Here is a 14536-nt window from a genome sequence, read left to right as displayed (position 1 = left end):
ACTTTCGAAAGAGCAAGCCGCTTTTTCGAAAGAAAGCACCCAGTGAGTCTGGATGCTCTCTTTCGAAGAAGCCCTATTTACATTCAAGAACGCCTTCTTTCGAAAGAAGCACTTTCGAAAGAAGGCGTTCTTCCTTGTGAAATGAGGTTTACCGCCGTCGAAAGAAAAGCCGCGTTCTTTCGATTTAATTTCGAAAGAATGCGGCTGCAGTCTAGACGCAGGTGAAGTTTTTTCGGAAAAAGGCTACTTTTCCCGAAAAAACCCCTGAGTCTGGACACAGCCTTTGAGAAAACATCATCTCATAAAAGGAAGAGGTTACATTTTCCATTGATAATTATTTGTATACAAGTATATGTACATGAAAACCTTTTTATATGCATATCAGCATGCAACCAAATCACAGCCTACATAAACTGCACATGCTTTAAGTATGCAAAGACTGCATATATGCAAAGTGAAGGAATTTGTCTCTGCAGAGGGCCAGTGCAAGAACTATGCTCAATTTAAATGCCACCTCATCAGTGTTGCAGTCTTTGTGATGGTGCATTCCTCTGCATAGGAATGATTTCTCAGACTTTAAGCCATGCACAAACTTGTTAATAAATTCCCCTACAACTCCGGCCTTTTTTCACACAAAACTGCTCTTGTTATATGCATATATCCTCATTTGCATTCATAGAATTGATGTTGAAATGTTGGTCCTGTTTTTCAAAATTAAGTTTTAATGAGCAAAAATAAAACCTGTACAAAAAGAAATGGAAATGGTTCTTATTGTGATTAGTGTGTGACTATAAAGACTTTATTTTATGTGCATTCTCTCTCTTTGAGGCCAAATCTATATAATTGTTAAGTCTTCATCTTATATTTAGCAGCTGTATAGAGTTTTACATTTAAAAAAAAACTAGACAAATTAATCCATACTCAAGTCTCTTTGGCTATTAGTGAAAATGAGGCACAGATAGTTACATGATTTGCCTAAGTCCACAGAACAAATCTAAGGATACTATTCAGAATTCCTAGTTCCCAGCCCTATGCATGGACCACTACATATTTCATGGCTGGTTTTAATCTCTAATGTTACTTTACTTTTCATTATACTTTACATTTTTCTATTTCATATTTTTTCCTAAAAATCTACAATATACCCTCCAATTATTTATTTTTACCTTGTCAAATTTGAAAAAGTAAGATGCTCATGGGAGTCTAGAAAAATATTCCACTCAGACCATTGTGATTTTTTTTAATATCCAAATACCAATTATCTCCATGCAAACTTTGCAGAAGGACCAGAACAAAACCATCTCTATGCATCTGTAATTAAGAGTCCTGATAACGAAATTCACTCAGTTATCAGTAAGCCAATTGCCAAGCATGACTCAGAAAGCAGAACTGGTTCCATACATGCTTAAAGCTTTCTCTGTATTCCATATTATCATCCACCCCACCACACACACTCATATAAACTGTAATAGCTCCACTGACTTAACTATGAGGATATTCCCTCAGGTGACCTAAACTATCATTACTCCTCAGTTGCTGTAAATGGTCTTGGAGCTTTGACAACGTACCCCAGTGGAGAAGCTGCCACAACAGTTTGTTTTGATGAGGGGGTTTCAGTCTTGGCCTTTGACATCACAACTCTTAGACTCGCAATTCAGTGCAAGTATTTTGAGGGCCTGCTCCTGCCCCCATTGAAGTCAATGGGAAGTTTTGCAGGACAGGGCCCTAGAGACTTTTGAAAGTCCTGGGTGTATCTGAGACCAGCCCCAAGGATCTCCTGTATGAGTATTTGTACTTGTTTGCCACCCATAGTTTAAAACAACTCACTACAAGGGCTTCCCTCTGCAGGTAATTGCACCTTTAGGTCAGGGCCTCAAGTATAGAACCACAAATAATCTGAGCCTCCTAATTTTGGAATGTGTTCTCCATTTGTTTGACTAGTGTTACAGGGATGGGCAATAATTTTGACTGGGGGGGGGGGCATTCCATGAATTTTGGTAAATCATCAAGGGCCAGTTCTGGGCTCCTGGAAAAGACAGAGTCTCAAGTGAAAGGAGCAGGGCTGGAGGCTAGAGAAAGAGAGAAAATTTGTGTGTATATACGAGAGAGAGACACTCTGTGTGTGAGGGACAGAGACTTTGTAACTCAGATTGTGTGTGTGTGTGAGGCACACAGATTGTAACGGTGTGTGTGTGTCTGTGTGACAGTGATTGTGTGTGTGTGTGGCTCAAAGACAGGGTATGGCCAGAGGTGAAGCTAAGCCAGTGTGCACAGCTTCGGCAAGAGCTGGTGCAGGGCTGAATTACCCAATAGGCAGACTTAGCACGTGCTTAGGCACCAGCAAAGCAGGGGCACCAAAAAAAAAAAAATTAAAAAAAATTTGATTTTACGGTATTGTTTTTATTTTGAATTACATATGGGGGAGGGGGGGACCATAATCTTTTTAGTGCTTAGGGCCTCTAAAGGTCTTACTTTTGCCCTGGCTGGTGGAACTCTAGCAAAAGCCAGCAGGGAGCTATTTAAAGAGCTGGCATGGACACAGGATGCAATAGGTTAAATTACTTTCACTATTGGGTGTGGCACAGACTGTGTATGTGGGTGTGTGACACAGAGTGTGTGTGCTGGCTGTTGCTCAGTAAGTTTTTGAGAGATGCCACACGCTATCTCTTTACGGCATTGAAACCTCTTCTACTCTGTGATTTCTGTCCCCCTGCTCTGCAGAGATGGAGTATATGTGGAGGAAGAGAAATTGGAGAGAGGCTCTCAGCAGTCACTCCTTTCCATACTTCAGACAAGAGCAGTTCCACTGTGTATCCCCCTCCTGTCCCTACTCTGCAGGTATGGGATACAAGAGTATGGGGAACATCCTGACTTCAGAACTGCCCTCTTTTCCCTTCCTCTCCCCTTGATCTACACAGCTAGTAGGAGGGTCCTCAAAGCAGCTTGGCAGTAGGACATAGCAGTGTGGAGAAAGGGGCAGCTGAACACATAGTGCTAGCTGTAAAATAGGCACACACTGCTCATCAGCTGGACTGGTCAGATAGAAATGCTGGGTGGGCCAGATTTTGCCTGATGGCCATTCTTTGACCACCCCTGCTTCATTATCATCTATTCCTTCAGTCACATTTCTGTCTCAGATAAAGTCAATTGTGTATGAAGTGGTTATTAAAAAACCAAGATCTTCCAAGACAGATGATCTTTGTAGATATAATTTATGCAGCTACTGCTATTATAGAGATAATTAGGGCTAACCTTCTTCAATAACTTCTTAAGCATTCCCTGTATAAGCCCACAAGCTACATTTGTCTGAAGTGCAATGTAAACTGCATGAGAAAGGAACTTTATCTTCAAGTGGCTTATGAAGGGTACACTTAACTGCTCTTTAAACAACAGTGGTGGGGAAAGGGTGAAGCTGAAACTAAGCTAGAAAGACATTTAAAAGAAAAATATCATGAAAGAGGAACACTATACAGATGGAGTGGATAGACTCATATGGCCTCTTTCCATCTCAAAATATTATTATGCTACTGATTTATATAGGAACTACTTGAATTACTTTCCAATCTGCTGAGAAGAGCAGAAAATTTCTGTTCTGTTTAGAGACCGTGTGTTATGTCTGAAGTAGTACAGTACATACATAACCACCCTCTATAGTCTAATCATTCACCTTTATTACTGGCTCTGAGATTGAATAGTACAAGTTTTAGGTCTGAATTTCAATCCTGAGCATACATTTTGAAACGTGGCCCAAGTAAGGTAGGCATCTCCACCTGGTCTTTAATGTTATGTTTCAGTCTTTGATATAAGTTGTGGGTACGACTAGCTCTTTAAGCCAATGTAAGAACCCAATCTAAAGTAATAATTTTTAATCAATTTAAATGTGTTTAGGGACTAGACTGTGAGTATTCTTTGTGAAGTCACAAGGTGCCTCTTTTCCCATCTTACATATTCCACACAGCCACTTGCAGTTATAGGCCCTGCTCTCAGGGAAATGCAAGGACAGTTCCTTTAGGCTATGTCTACACTATGTGTTTTGTCAGAAGAGGCAATGCAAATGTTTTCTCGTGCTTCATTTCAAAAATCTATTCCTATCCATTTTTGAGCAAGAGGTTTTTGCGCAAAAACATGCAGTGTGGACATATCCATTTTGCGTAACAAACCCCTTTTGCGCAAGATCGCGGCATAAGGATCCTTGTCCACACTGCATGTTTTTGCACAAAAACGTCTTGCACAAAAACGATCGGACTAGATTAAGCAAATGAAGCACGAGAAAAGCTAATCCACGATTCATTTTCATTGCCTCTTCCAACAAAACACCTAGTGCAGGCATAGGCTCAGTGTCCCTCCATGAGGGAGGAGTCACATTGCCCCATACCAACTGGGGCTGTAACTCTGCCTCACAGAACAAGCCAGGTAGAGCTGCCAATAGAAAGAACTATCCTAAAGGGTGATGCAGCTTTCTCAGTTTTTCTGTGCACCAAGCCTGTCAGGTTGGGAACATGCCATTTTTGGGAACAATCTCTCCTGGTACTTCTTGTAGAGCAGTGCACCACACCACCACCCAATGGGAGCAAATGACTACCTTCTACAGTTTGACCCTCAAAAGCCACAGCTAATTACAGTGGGAAAGGTTCCATTTATCACCTTTCTTTGTCAGATCCTGCTCTAGTTGAGGCAGATAGCTAGACTGAGGGTACGTCTAGACTACATGCTTCTGGCAACAGAGGCATGTAGATTAGGCTACCGGACATAGTAAAATGAAGCGTCGATTTAAATAATCGCCGCTTCATTTAAATTTACATGGCTCCCACGCTGAGCCGACAAACAGCTGATCAGCTGTTTGTCGGCTCAGCGCGATAGTCTGGACGCTCCCCTGCCGACATCAAAGGTATTTGTTGACCACCCAGGTATGCCTCATGCCTGATCGGCTGTTTGTCGGCTCAGCGAGGCAGCCATGTAAATTTAAATGAAGCGGCGATTATTTAAATCGCTGCTTCATTTTACTATGTCCGGTAGCCTAATCTAGATGACTCTGTCGCCAGAGGCATGTAGTCTAGACGTACCCTGAGAGCCAAGCAACAGTGGAAGGTTCCAGAAGTACTGTGCCTCAAATACCACAATCTCTTCTTGAGTTCCTAGGTGGACAGAGGTAAAGCACTGTTTGCATCAGTCATAGGTCATAACCTTGCAGCCTTCCTTGCCATTTCAGGCTGAGGGGTTCATGAACTCCCCCAAGGCACACTGTCTAGTAGGAAAGCAAAAGATGGAGAATTAGATACTGGAGTAGAACCAAAAGTGATTCACACGTTCCATGGCTTTTGGGCAAAACTGAAATTTGACACACAGTTTTTGTTGAATTTTAAAATAAGAAAAATTAACAAAAATGGAGGGGGGATTTTGTCAAAAATTTACATGGAATGCGAGAGTAGAAATAATTTTCTGATGAGCTCTAGTGAAAACCACTGCAAACAGCAATTTTTCCTAAAGCCTCACAGGAATTTAGAGTATAAAGAGAAGATGCTGCAAAGACAAAGCACCCCTTTTCAGCTTCTGCCTGTGTCTCTTAATTATTCACTTTCATCGGCGGAGTAGTATTTTTTCATAAAAAAAACATACTGTTCATGAATTCAATTTGGTTTTGAAACAAAACATTTTAGTGTCTTTAGTGGGTCCCCAGCAGTGAAGTAGTGCGACTGTGCTGGCAGTGTGGCATCAATGATAACTGGATGCGAAAAGTCTATCAGCATGACTTTCATACGGAAATATTACCTGGTCATATTGCAGTGCCTTGTGGGACAAACTAGCATATTGAAGGCTCAAGCGATTCTTCTCTTGCACAGCATCCTTCAGTTCATTTTCCTAGAACAGAAGAAAGGGTGTTGTAGGTCACTCAGGTCCATTTCAGTCTACATTCTTTTACATTGCATGTATCTTAAATAATCAATGGGTGCACTTCATTGGATATTAACACATCTGTATGTGTGCAGTCAGGCAGAAAGCTCAAGGTCCTGAAGGTGCAAACCTGCTGGGCTATTTTGTACCATAAATGACTGTTACCATGTTTTCTGATAGGGATTTAGAGCTGATAAAGTGAGCGGCTATGATTAAAGACTTATAAGTGAAGGGACATGACTTGACTCCACAGAGCAGACAATTCCAATACACAATTCCTCATAGAGTTAATGAAGATCCCTAGACTTGAAGATGGCATGATTCTTGCCCTATCTTTTCCTGAAGAACCAAAAGGGAAGAGAAACCAGCAGAACCATCAACATCAGGTGCTCATAATACCCCCAGCCACAACAGAGCCAACAGCTGCTGAGGAACAATTTTCTGGGATCCACATACACCACCTGGATACCACAGCATTTCAGAAGTTGGTACAAAAAGGTAATATAGATCCAGGCGTCAAGGTGTCATCTAAAGCTGTAGCTACGTATACCATCAGGAAACTTGGCAGCAATGGGTGTCACTAAGCCCCCCATGCTTTATGAAAATGTGCTTATGGTTCTGAATATTTTAAGAGGAATAAGGGATCTTTCGGAAAATGCTTTATTTTCCGAAAGATCCACGTCTAGACTGGCTCTGTTCTCCGGCAAAGCTCTGAGCTGGAAAAAAGCGGCAGCCATGTTTATGCAAATGAAGCAGGGGAGATTTAAATCCCCACTTCATTTGCAATTGCGATGTGTCTAATTTGCATCGCTTTTACAGAAAAGGGATGCAGTCTAGAGACAGCCTGGATGTTTTTAGAGAACTATCCACAATGACTGTAAGAGTTCTCTCGTGAGTAGTTGTAGTTAATTAGTCCCCATCATATTGTATGTATAGTTGAGATTATTTTTTCCAACGTGCATTTTTTTACATTTATCATCATTAAATTTCATTTGCCATTTTGTTGCCCAATCACTTAGTTTGGTGAATGTTGAGTTTCTTTTTGAAGTTCTTCACAATCTACTTTCGTCTTAACGATCATGAACAGCTTAATATCATCTACAAATGTTGCCACCTCACCGTTCACCCCTTTCTTTAGATCAGTGTTTCTCAGACTGTGCTCCACGGAGCCCCAGAGCTCCACGAGACATCTCCAGTGGCTCCATGAGGTTGACAAACTGGAAACATTGATAGGTACAACACGTACAATCAGTGGATTGCTGGGCCTCCACATACATTTTTATGCACGTAAAGTGCTCCGGAGCCCAAAAAGTTTGAGAACTGCTGCTTTAGATCATTTATAAATAAGCTGAACAGGACAGATGCTTGGAGGACCCCACTAGTTACCTCTCTCCATTCTGAAAACTTATCATTTATTCCTACCCTTTGTTTCCAGTTTTTTAACCAGATATCAAACCATGAAAGGACCTTCCCTCTTATCCCATGACAATTTATTTTACTTAAGAGCCTTTGATGAGGGATCTTGTCAAAGGCTTTCTGGAAATCTAAGTATATTATATCCACTGGATCCCCTTTGTCCACATATTTGTTGACTGCCTCAAAGAACTCTAGTAGATTAGTAAGACACGATTTCCCTCTACAGAAATTATGTTGACTTTCCCCCAACAAATTATGTTCATCTATGTGTCTGAGAATTTTATTCTTTACTATAGTTTCAACTAATTTGCCCGGTACTGACGTTAGACTTACCAATCTATTATTGCCAGGATCACCTCTAAAGTCCTTTTTAACTAATGATACTTTATGAATTTAATGGCTTAATACTCAAATCAATGGCTTTATTTTTCCTATAAACCCAAACTAGTCCTAGAAAGACATGTGACCATGTCATCTGGTACTGGAAACCATCTTGAATCTGGTACTTTTCCATGGGAATGGAGGAGACTGAAAAAAGGGTTCCTGCCTTGGGGAAAAGTCTACTTTAAGAATGGAAAGCAATCAAGTCTTCCCACCCACCTTAAGAGAATAGACATGAAGAAACCCTTAAAAAAAAAGGACTCTAAAAAACTCAGAAAAGCTGTAGACCCAGGCTAAAGTAAAAATAAACTCTGACTTTAAGTAGGGATGTGAAAGACTAGTTGCTTCCAGCTCCAGCCCCCAGGTGAGAAAAGAGGGCTTACTTGAAAGTGGCAGTGCCGCATGGAGCCAGGGGTCAGCTTCTTTGTGTGGCGCTGATGCTTTGAATGCCGTGGGAGCCCGGCATTAGACTTCTTGCAGCAATTCAAAGTGAAGTGCCACATGGAGCCTGGCATCAGCTGGGGAGTCCCCAGCCTCCTTGGGCGGTTGCTACACTTCAAAGGTGAAAGCACCCTATCAACTAATCAAATAATTGATGCAAAAATGCATTGACTATACAATTAGTCAATTACCCAGTATTTAACGTCCTTAACTTGAAACATTTTACTTAAGATAAGAACAACTGTATATGGTAAGAATTTGTATGTAATAAATTTCTTAGTATATTAGAATTAGCTGGCATCTTTTATTTCTTTTTGGCTTAGTAATTTACTTGGATCTGTTTTCACTTGCAATCACTTAAATCCTACTGTTTACACTTAATAAAAACAGTTTTGTTTATTTTCAAGCCCAGTGTAAATAATTGTTACCTAGGGGAGAACAATCTCTGTGAATATATCTGCTTCATTAAGAATATGTCTCTTTGAAACTCCGGTGATCTTTTTGGGAGACAGCGCTCTTCTCACTGTGCTTAGATATCAGATAAAGCAGCAATAGAACTGCTCAAAACTTTTTACACACAATATATTATCTTGTGAAAAATATTTTTAAAATGCAAACTTGTGAAAAAATAATCATTTCTATTTTTTACAATTTTTTCCACAATAATTTTAATAAAAAAATTGAGATTTCAATCATTTTTTAAATCATGCTTTTAAAAATATTTATTTATTTGCCAGGAAACAGATTTTCAATACGATGTGCTTTTCAGTAAACAAAAAATTTCCACATGATCAATTTTTCCCCAAGATATTTCAACCAAAAATTTTCTTTAAATAAAATCATTATGCACATTTTGTTCATCAAAAGTCTGTTTGAGTAAGAGAAAGTGGTGTTCAGTAAACAAAAAATGTTGATAAAATTTAGTTTAAAAATGCCACTTAAAATAATCACAAAATACTTCACAAAAATTGAAGTTAAGTCCATTTTGAATTCCATTAAATGGAAACAACTCTGGAATTTAAAGGTTTTATTTGCAACTCTCCCTCTCCACCTCCACCCCTTTCCACTTTTACTATTAGCTCCAAGTTGCATGCTGAAGGAAGGCAGGGTCTAAAAGATTAATTGGCTTCCATACTATATGAAAAAATACTCTATTGAGCTTCCTTGTGCATAGTTGCCACTTAAAAACATAAGAAACCTCAAATACAAGGCTGAATTTGAAAGGGTCTGAAATTCAAAATAAATTAGCATAGCATTTTTTTTTACATATTAAAATACCACCCTAATGTTGCCATACCCACCACAACTGTAAAATGTCTTTCCCTGATTTTTCTGAAGCTCTCTTCTAGCTGCTAATAAACTGCTACAATGTTAAGCACAGCCTGCCAATAAGGTCGGGAAAGAAGTAAAGGGGGCAACTGTCCTGGGGTGTGGCAACTCAGAGGGGTCTGGGGTTTCCTGCCACTGCTGTTGCTACTTCAGCAGCAGCTGGAAACCCCAGAATCCTAGATGGCACTAAGGGCTGGGAAGAAGTGCAGTGCAGTTGGGGAAGTGCTGAGGACTAGCTGCCCTGGCCCCGCCCCTTTTGCCTGAGGCCCTGCCCCTTCCAGGAGTGCAGAGAAGGACACACACACACACCCCTTGCCCAGGTTCTGCAAATCTGTTAACTCCCTTGGTTAAGCATAAAACGAGAAAGGCTGCATTTTGCAGAGTGTTCCTTCAGTCTCCTACATGCAGATGTATCATCTCTCACATAAGAAGCTCATTAATTGTAATTTCTTAAATTCTGTTAAATCCACTCATCAGGATGCAATTAAAAGAAGTGGCAGTCATTATCCTTGGGATACTAGACAGTTCTGTGGGGTAAAACAAGGGAGATTTCATAGCTTGTGTTACATTTTAAAAGCTGTGAACTAAGTCAATACATATTTTTAGGATATGAGCAAGCTGCACAATAGAATAAATATTGGATATGCTTTTTTGCATGATTATTAAAAGTCATTTGTACAAAACCATATATTTGCACTATACTGTACAAAAAGAGAATAAGGCATGTCACCTGCTCTGTGCTTATTGGTCTTAACCTGCATCCTTGAAGACGGATGGAGTTTTGCCATTGATTCCAGCGGGTCAGATTCTCAGCTGGTACAAATCAATACAGCTCCACTTACTTCAGTAAATTTGGGACAACTTAACAGCAACTAATCTCAAAGACTGAAGTATCTGGCCCTTAGACAGCCATGGCAAAATACAAATGAAAGGAAAATGGTTCGTTGGAGGGAGAGGATGACATGGCTTATCCCAGATAACTTGTGTCTTCAGCAGAACTGGATCTCAATGTAGATTCAAAAGGGTGAAATACTGACTCCACTGAAGTTGATGACATTTTTGCCATTCATTGGGGTCAGGATTTCACGTGTACAATTGAAGGCCAGAAGGAACTGGTAATCCGAACACATTTGTTATGTGATATAGATAAAATCATGGTGCAAATTCATCACTGCTATAAGATTGTTATGGTCTAATGTGATCTCTTGCATAACACAAGCCAAACAATCTGGCACAATGATTTTGGCATTGAGCCAATAACTTTTATTTGAGCTCTATCCTGCCTTCTAAAAACAGAGCCAGTATTGATTTAAAAATATCCTTAGGCAAGTTGTCCCAGTGGTAATTGACTTCACTGCTTAATATTTGTTCCTAATTTCTAGTTTGAATTTGTCTAGTTTCAGCTGTCAACCACTGGATCATCTTACACATTTTTCTGGTAGACTAGAGAGCCATTTAATTATGCAGAATCTCTATACCCTATAGGTACTTATGTGATCAAGTCACCCTTACCTTTCTCTCTTGGTTAAGCTAAATAAAGATTTTCAGTTTGGAATAATACGGAATGTTTGTCATGCATATTTCATAAGAATCATGGCAGCTGGACAAACTTTGAGTCTGTTAAATGTGTAATGGAACACTAGCTACTGAAAATGCTACAGAAGATATTTATTCTGGTCTTTTAAATTATTATTAAGAAGAATCAGGCAGAAATAAAAAACCAAAAGAATGAAAAAGCTAGGTCAGCAAGCTTCAGACTGTTTTAATTCTCCAGAAAGGAAACTGGTTTATGAGATAGAGTGCAGAGCCATTAAACTGGTCCTTAATCCTATCTGAAGAGAGATACATTTTATCACATTATTTGCAAGGATGAACTAAAATAGGACAGTAAACATCACAGTTCCACTGGACCTTCGTTCTAAGCCTGTTGGTTTGCATTTACATTTGTTGTTCACTATGGCTGTCATTTCATATTTACTAAAATAAACAGCCGTCCCTGCTCCCCATCATAAATGAAACTTTAGGGATCAAGAATCATCTGTGACAGTAGCATCCGCTGCCAGAACTCTAGCCTGAACAACATGCAAAAAGAAGCAGGCTAAGTCTACACTTCATTTATATCAACATAGCTATGTCTATACCCCTGACCAACATAGCTATGCTGATTTAGCCCCCAGAAGAATGTGTTTGTCATAGGAATTACTGTTGTTCACGGATCTGGCTTTTATATATCAGTAGAAAAAAATCCTTTATCAGTTTAGACTGCAGCTGCAGCATAATTATGACAGCCTTGCTATGTCAGTTTAGTCCTCACAGTGTAGACAAACCCACAATCACAGCAATCAAGAAACTCAGACATTGAGGCCTTTTCCTTCAATTTCTACAGTACAGATATTTATTAATAAGCTTTCTGATCGTGCTCATCATGGTAGTAATGATGCGTCACACATCCATTAATAGATACATTCTTACAACATCTTTATCATCTCTCTTTCAGAGATGCAGAACAAAAGGACAGTGAGGTTAAATGACATATCCAAGATCAGACAAAAAAAAATTGATGGCAAAGGCAAGAATTTCTGAGGTCTGGTCAACATGTAACATCTAGGTTAACATAATTGAAGGGCTCTGGGGCATGAATATATATATCCCTGAAATCAATAACTTTGCCAGCCTATCCCTTAGTGTAGACACAAATCAATCAATGCAAGAATACTTCTGTTCATCCTGCTAATCATGTGAATAACCAACCAAATCATTCAATACTCTCATCAATACCCCTTCAAATGCTTCCCCACCATAACTCAGAACTTACACATTCATTCTGAGAAACACAACGCTTAGCCTTAACTCTTATAAACTCCGGTCATCTGAAGAAGCGGGCTGTGCCCACGAAAGCTCATGATACTGTCTATGTGTTTTCTTAAGTCTATAAAGTGCTACCATACCTTTAGTTGTTTTTTAAATTGATCCTGTACATACTAACTCAGCTATCCCGTACAGCTTCTTATCATAGTGTTAGTTACATGGTATGCCCATGTATTCTGAAGATTAATATAGCATTGCTGTGGCTTTTATAAATCACATTGTACCAAGCTCTACTCTCTGGTTTGTACTGATATGTATTAAGTGAGGCGGATGTCAGATAAATGGGAAGGGAGACATTTTCCTATAATAGTAAGAAAAAGTTTTGTTAATGAATTTGCTGGAAGAGCATGGTCAGGTGCAGCAGACTGCCGGAGTGCTCTGGCTCCTGCTGCTGCAGTGAGTGCAGGAGGGTGGACTGACATCTGTCATCAACCCTCACCAGGCCCCCTCATAATCCTCCAGCTCACATTCCTTGGGGGAGTTTCAGCGAGAGAGCTGGGCAGGGATGGGATCTGGGAAAGGTGTGGAGTGGGGGTGAGGCAGAGGCAGGGCAGAGCTGGCAGTGAGGGGAGAAATGCCCAGGGAGGGGTACTCCAGCCCCTGCCACCCTAGAGACAGCCCTGCCCACTCCCCTCCCCTCTCCAAACTCACTCTCAGGTGTGTGCGTGGGGAGGGAGGGGTAGAGTTTACATGGGGGAGGGTTGCATGCTCTGGGTACCATTAACATGTTTGAAAACCTGCTGCCCCTGTCTTTGCTTTCACAGAGCTCATAGATTCATAGACTTTAAGGTCAGAAGGGACCATTATGATCATCTAGTCTGACCCCCTGCACAGTGCAGGCCACAGAATCTCAACCACCCCTCTTAGAATAATCCTCTCACCTATATCAAAGATATTGAAGCATTCAAATACTTTGAAGGACCCAACATGCAGAGAGTCCTTCAGCTGTGATCTGTGCCCAATGCTACAGAGGAAGGCGAAAAACCTCCAGGGCCTCTGCCAATCTACCCTGGAGGAAAATTCCTTCCCGACCCCAAATATGGCGATCAGCTAAACCCTGAGCATGTGGGCAAGACTCACCAGCCAGTCACCGAGAAAGTTCCCTATAGCAACTCCTATCATCCCTCCATTGACCTATTTCCAACTGATAATGAATGGTCAATTAGTTACCAAGATCATGTTATTTCATCCAACCATCCCCTTATCATAGAATCATAGAACTGGAAGAGACCCCAGAAGGTCGTCAAGTCCAGCCCCCCGCTCTAGGCAGGACCAATCCCATCTAAATCAACCCAGCCAAGGCTTTGCCAAGCCGAGACTTAAATACCTCTAGGGATGGAGACTCCACTACTTCCCTAGGTAACCCATTCCAATGCTTCACTACCCTTCTAGTAAAATAGTTTTTCCTAATATCCAATCTGGACCTCTCCCACCACAACTTGAGACCATTGCTCCTTGTTCTGCCATCTGTCACTACTGAGAACAGCCTCTCTCCATCCTCTTTGGAACCTCCCTTCAGGAAGTTGAAGGCTGCTATCAAATCCCCCCTCACTCTTCGCTTCTGCAGACTAAACAGACCCAAGTCCCTCAGCCTCTCCTCGTAGGTCATATGCTCCAGCCCCCTAATCATTTTGGTTGCCCTCCGCTGGACCCTCTCCAATGCTTCCGCATCCTTTTTGTAGTGGGGGGCCCAGAACTGGACACAATACTCCAGATGTGGCCTCACCAAAGCCGAATAAAGGGGAATAATGACATCTCTGGATCTGCTGGGAATGCTTCTCTTAATGCATCCTAATATGCCATTAGCCTTCTTAGCTACAAGGGCACACTGTTGACTCATATCTAGCTTCTCATCCACTGTAACCCCCAGGTCCTTTTCTGCAGAACTACTACTTAACTGGTTGGTCCCCAGTCTGTAACTATGCTTGGGATTCTTCCGTCCCAAGCATTAGCTGCACTCCTTCCCTTCCACATCTCATTCCATACCTGTCCCAATCATCCCTATGCTCTGGGCACTGGCGGCCTCTTCCTCTGAGTCTTTCCAAGGCTGTGTCCAGACTCCATGCCTCCGTCGACGGAGGCATGTAGATTAGCCAGATCGGAAGAGGGAAATGAAGCCGCGATTAAAATAATCGCGGCTTCATTTAAATTTAAATGGCTGCCCCGATCTGCCGATCAGCTGTTTGTCGGCAGATCGGGAGAGTCTGGA

General features: G+C 41.0%; 1 protein-coding gene across 2 annotated transcripts in view; it reads right to left on the bottom strand.

Moving 5' to 3' along the window:
- The window catches only part of RIMBP2 (RIMS binding protein 2), a 185512-nt gene that overhangs the window by 159421 nt on the left and 11555 nt on the right, over positions 1–14536 (bottom strand). For both annotated transcript variants that reach the window (XM_075898436.1, XM_075898437.1), the window contains exon 2: positions 5770–5859. The gene's annotated coding sequence lies outside the window, so the exon portion shown is untranslated. The remainder of the gene's footprint in view (positions 1–5769; positions 5860–14536) is intronic.

Source organism: Pelodiscus sinensis, chromosome 15 (assembly GCF_049634645.1).
Source record: "Pelodiscus sinensis isolate JC-2024 chromosome 15, ASM4963464v1, whole genome shotgun sequence".
Taxonomy (NCBI): Eukaryota; Metazoa; Chordata; order Testudines; family Trionychidae; genus Pelodiscus; species Pelodiscus sinensis.
The sequence above is the reverse complement of the archived record's forward strand: the minus strand, read 5'-3'. Positions and strand labels throughout refer to the sequence as shown.